Genomic DNA, 5,913 nt, shown 5'->3' on the forward strand with positions numbered 1-5,913 from the left:
TCACAGACTACCTGGCCTTCCTCCCTGGAGACTCCTCTTTGCATTTCACAGAAAAGAAAGTGTGGCTCAAAACAAAAGGCAGCACTATGATAGTGGCAGGAACAGGGACTTAGGATCAAGTTTGAATGTCAGGTCTGATAATAGCTGTATGAACTTTAAAGATCACACAGGCTAAGTCTACTTCTTCATTTGGCAAATGATAAGTGCAGCATACAGAATTAGAGATAAGCATATACAAAATTCTCAGCACCAGCCTAACTAACACAAAATATGTTCCCAATGCATGGTAGTTGTTATCGTTAAGCCATGATAAACAGGGATAAAGAGGAAGGAGAAGCAACATCTACAAAGAATCAGATATACCCCTCTGCATGCTTCCAAGGTCATTTTGAGGGTCATCTAAGAGGGACCATATCTACTGATTATCAGGCCAGGACATAAGAGGGGTTGTGAGAGTCCATTTTTCAACTCCCTGCTTATACCTCAAGCTGCTTTTGATTGATTGTAGCCTGCATTTCTCTATGAAACAACTCATTTCTAAATCACTAAGACATTTCTAAGATCACTAAGACCTAAGATCCTGTGACTTCTATGTTGTTAAGCCAACAAAATTTTTTTAGTCCTTCCTGATATGACTTGACCTCTTGACATTGCTTGATTCCATTGGTTACTTTCTCCTTCTTGAAGTTCTCTCTTCTCTTGGCTTCTGTGGCATCAGAATCTTCTGACTATTTCTATTTTTGACTGTGCATTCTTAGTCTTATAGGTTTATCCTCTTCAAATTCTCAAAACATGGTGTGTTTTGTCATGGACAGAGGGAGGGGAACAACACGCTCCAGGGCCTGTCGGGGGGTGGGGACAAAGGGAGGGAGAGCATTAGGACAAATACCTAAAGCATGAGTGGCTTAAAACCTAGACAACGGGTTTAAAGGTGCAGCAAACCACCATGGCACATGTATACCTATGTAACAAACCAGCACGTTCTGCACGTGCATCCCAGAACTTAAAGTAAAATAATAAAATAAAATAACATGTTGTGTTTTGTAAGTTAAATTCAGTAGGACAAGGGAGCATGCAAATAACAGAGGCAATATACTGGTATGTGGGTATGTTGTAGGGGTCCAGCAGCAGCCTGCACATGTGTAGCTCGGGCTTCAGGCTCAGCAAACAGCATACCCAAAGCTGTTGGCCCTATATGTGTGCCAGTGACTGGGACAGTCCAGAGGTGAAGGGAAGCAGCAGAGTAGAGCCAGGCTGGGACCTTGGTACGGAATGATGGTAGTGACAGCAGCAATAGCAGTAGCAGCAGCAGAAATGCCAGGACAGGAACTGTTGGTGCTTAGGTAGTAAATTTCAGCAGTTTAAAAAACTGCTCAGTCTTACAAGACAAATATCCACAGGCTTAGAAATGGAAATTAAATTCTAAGTGTACCATGTTTGACGGAAAATAACACTATTATCATATGGAGCACTGGATAAACCATGTATAAATGAGGTAAACAATTTTTAAATTAATTTTTTCTTATCATTGAAGATATAGCAATAGAATACATAACAGATATTTTGAAATATACACAAATTAGAAAGTTTCTTGTACAACCTCCACAAGTTATGAAAAGCATCAAGGGAAATAATGAAATGTCATTATATAAATTTATATTTGAAATTAAATTCAGACTTACAGAAAATTTGTACCAAGAGTTACATCTTTTTCTAGAGAAAACAAGAGTCATCAGGTCTAGATGTACTGAAAAGTATATTTTGACATAATTTATCAGAAATTTATCTCAATATTGTTGCAACCCATAAAATACTCTTAACAGCTCCAGTAATCATTGCATTAGCAGAAAGATCTTCTTAAAATTAAAATTATCAAAAATGATTTGTGATTTTGAAATTGCCAAGAGCAATTAATGCTGTGTTCAGTTATATAGATTAAAAATTGGAGAGGAGTGGTGGAAGCAGGGAGAGCATTAGGAAAAATAGCTAATGGATGCTGGGCCTAATACCTAAGTGATTGGATTATTTCTGCAGCAAAGCAGCATGTAACAAACCTGCACATCCTGTACATGTACCCCCAAACTTAAAATAAAAATAAAAGTTGAAGAAAAAAAAGAAAGTGATGCTGCTAAAAATTTAAATTAATTTGCATCATCTAATACCTGCATGTGAATTTGCAAAAATGTGAGTCAGAAAAAAATCTTATGATAATCATGATATCAGATTATTAAGTATTATATATTGTACTACATAAAATTATGACACAAAAAATACTATTTTTACAATTTGTAAGTTTATGCTGCTCATTTATCTTGGCTGTAGCTATTACGTTTTGAAATTCACTGAATTTTTTAAAGGAAAAAACTTTATATTTTAGTATATTTAATGTATTTTTTTTGTTGTTTTTTTAACAAAGAGTCCCAAATTTTATTTTGCACTGAACCCTGCAAATTTTGTACTGAATCCTGATTCCTTCCAGAAGGGAAGGAGAGAACAGGGTGGTAAGAAGTCTGAGCCATCCACTTCCCTTTCTCTCTCGATTCCTTTAACCATAGCATCTCTCTGTCAAATGTAACCCATGAATGTGCCATGCCATGTATCATATATAACTCCTGAATGTATTATGCCATCATGTATGATCTGTAACCCCTGAACACACCATGCCATGTATGATATGTAACCCCTGAACACACTAAGTCATGCATGATATAGCATCATATTTGGAGGTCGTGGTGCTAAAAAGTTTAGAAACCTCCCATCTAGTCCAACTACACACATAGGAGGGAAAAAACTAATGCTTAGAAAGGTGAGGTGATTTTTCTAACTTCAGAGTTTGTCTGAAGACAACCTGCCATCACCATGCTGCTTTCTTGGTATCCATGACTTCATCCTGGTGATATGATATGTTCAGGAGTTGAATCTAACACATAGCATGGTGTGTTTGGGGTTATATATGATGCATGACATGAGGGGTTCAGGGATTATATACGAAATCCCTTTTTCTGGAACCCAGTTTGAAGATCCCTATTATTACCCTACTTTAAAGCATAAAAGTTGAAAAAGGTTGGCGAGGGTATGCCCAAAAGTGAGCATTTATTTATCTATTTCTTATTCTAAAAGGTATTACCTAATCTTAAAGCCATTTGCAAAGCAGGTAATAAAATACGCTTTCAACCTAAATTTTTCTATTGTCCTAATGTTTTAATGTTGATAAAAACAGACATAAAATAGTGTTGTCTCAGTGTCATTCTTACCATAGTGCTCATGTTCTTCAAGTCTGGTATCAGCAATCTCCTCTAAAGCAGAAACAAAAAGTGCTGCTACTTCAGATAGATGTTTATTGACTGAGTTGGATGATTTCATGCTCCAGAGAATCTCTGTGCTTCAGAGAAGTCCTGGCTATGAAAAAGAATTATTTGCAAAGACCTGATAGATTCCAACATTCTTAAAAATACAAACGAACTCATTGCTGAGTCATAACAAAGGGTTGAGTACAAGGTCTGTGGAGTCACAGATACTGAGGTTCAAATTTCTGCTCCATTAGCTAATATTTGTAAGAACAGGTTACTGTCAATAAAAAAAAAAAAAAAAAAAAAAAAAAAAAATTCTCCAAACTTGGAAATAGGGAAAAAAGGTGGGAACAGATCTTTTCAATATCATATGGGGCAAAAGTCCCCTAGGATTGTCTAGACCTGTAATTAGTTCATCTCATTTTCACTCTTGATTAAAAGGTCTCATACTTAAGGAATTTACTGATTAATTTGCAGGGTTTTGTCCAGTAGAGATGCAAACAATTTCCAACCAATGGAACAGACAATGTAAAATAGTGATGGCCTGTTGAATATTAACCAGTTTTACATCTAACTCAGCAATTTTATCTTAACATGTCTTTGTTAAGTTGCCAATAACTGCCATCACTTCTTAAATGCTCTTTGAACTGATTATGACATCTTACTTGTTCCCTCATTAATTAATTAGTTCAATAAAATAATGGACATATGTCCCTTTTATATTTACCTGAGAGTCATGATTTTATCCTTTTGAAAATTATACCCTAACATGACTTAACTCTCTTTGCCTCTGTTTCTCTATCTGTAAAATGGAAAAGACCTACTTTTTAAGGTTTCTGTTAGAATTAAGAGGCAGGATATGTAAGGCACTTAGCACAGAAACTGTTGCCAAGTAAATGCACATGAGGCCTTAAGCTTTCAAAGTGAATCTAAAGAGAGGATTTAAGGCAGCTGAAATCGGGATTGGGGTCCAGTTTATCACTGTTCACCTTCAGCTTCTTTCCTAAACACTCACATACACTAGATTTTACAAACAATTTCTCCTTTTTTATAATCACATTCTTTAAAATCTTACTTGCTGGTCCTTTGCTAACTGTATACCTCACACTTCATGGAAATAATGTCCAATGAGAACTACATGTAAGTGGCAGAGCTAGGTGACCTTTGTCACTGGAAGCTTTCCAGTGCTAGTTTCTCAGGCAGGCATATGGTTTAAAAAGTCCACAATACCATCAATCAAGTAAATGTAAACCAAAAGATAGAGAAGGTTTTACTCAGAAATTGTGCATCAGCATTTCCATATTCAAATGGTAAAATTATTCAAGATGTAAAAGGGTGACATCAAAGATGACATTTTCAATGAAAGATATGCTAAAGAAATAAATTCAGTTGTGAACACATTCTGTAAACTGTTTTCTTTAATGTGTGCCCCTCCCTGAGAGCTCTCAAAACTAGAGAGGTCTCATATATTTGAATTTCTAGTGTTTCCCTTTTGCCACCAAAATATATATATACTCTTTCTCACCGCCATTCCCCAAATAAAAGCAGCCTCAAATTTACCTATCAGAGTCCAAGTACACCTTAAATATTGAGGAAGCCTAGCTAATTCTCTCCACATGCTGACAGTTTCTACTGCTTGAAGCTCAGGTGAGTCCCCAGGGATCCCACTTTTTTGAAACTCTGTACACAGAATAGCAGAATGACACATTTCCCCAACACCCATTCTGTGCAGTCTTTGAAAAATATAAATCTAGGGTCGAGTAACTGAAAAACACAGAAGACAAATAGCTAAGTAATAGCACTTTAAAAACTACTCAGAACTCCTGAATAAACTGTTTTAAATCCTAAAGTTGTTAGCTATAAAAGAGCAACTTAACAAAAAAAAAAAAGTCAAAGGAGCAAAAAAAGTTAACAAACAACTTAACAAAACAAACAACAACTTAACAAAAAAAAGTCAAATCACCATGCTTGAAGAACAGAACTGCCCTTGGCCTGCACAACATGTGCTTTGTTAAAAGGCTTACTTTGTTCTCCTAGCCCTTTGAGTGTGTGTGTAGTTCCTGGACCTGTGCTCGCCTCATAGCCAACATGGCCCCTGCTAGTAGGAAAGCAGTGGCCCAGCACAGTGCTCTCAGGGGCTGGGGTGCCAGAGTTCCTCCTTAGCCTCACAAGTCAGAACACTAGGAGACACCACAGAATCTGGAAGAGTCATTCCAGGGGCAACTCAGTCTACACCCAACCCTTCTCATCTGCATCCTGGTTCCTGAAACTGTTATAATAGTAGACAAAATCTCTCATTCTGTAGATAATATTATAACTTACAGATTTGCAGTTTTGTCTTTATTGTATACCAAATTTCTTTAAATATTAGAGTCTATTTTCCAACATTTTATTATGAAAAATTTCAAGCATACAGCAATGTTGAGACAATTTTATATAACTACGTAATTTTTCATATATGCAGCCCTCTAGCCATCTTATTTTCTGACTTTCTTATTTGTTTCTAAATGAATTGCAGATAGCAGCTTAATTCCCTCCAAATACTTTAGTATACATATCATTAGATTAGACTCCAATATTATTTTTTGATTTTTTTCTTTCAAGAGAAACTATATACAATGAA

The sequence above is a fragment of the Rhinopithecus bieti genome, unplaced genomic scaffold, assembly GCF_001698545.2.
Source record: "Rhinopithecus bieti isolate Rb0 unplaced genomic scaffold, ASM169854v2 scaffold_28987, whole genome shotgun sequence".
In the NCBI taxonomy this organism is placed as follows: Eukaryota; Metazoa; Chordata; class Mammalia; order Primates; family Cercopithecidae; genus Rhinopithecus; species Rhinopithecus bieti.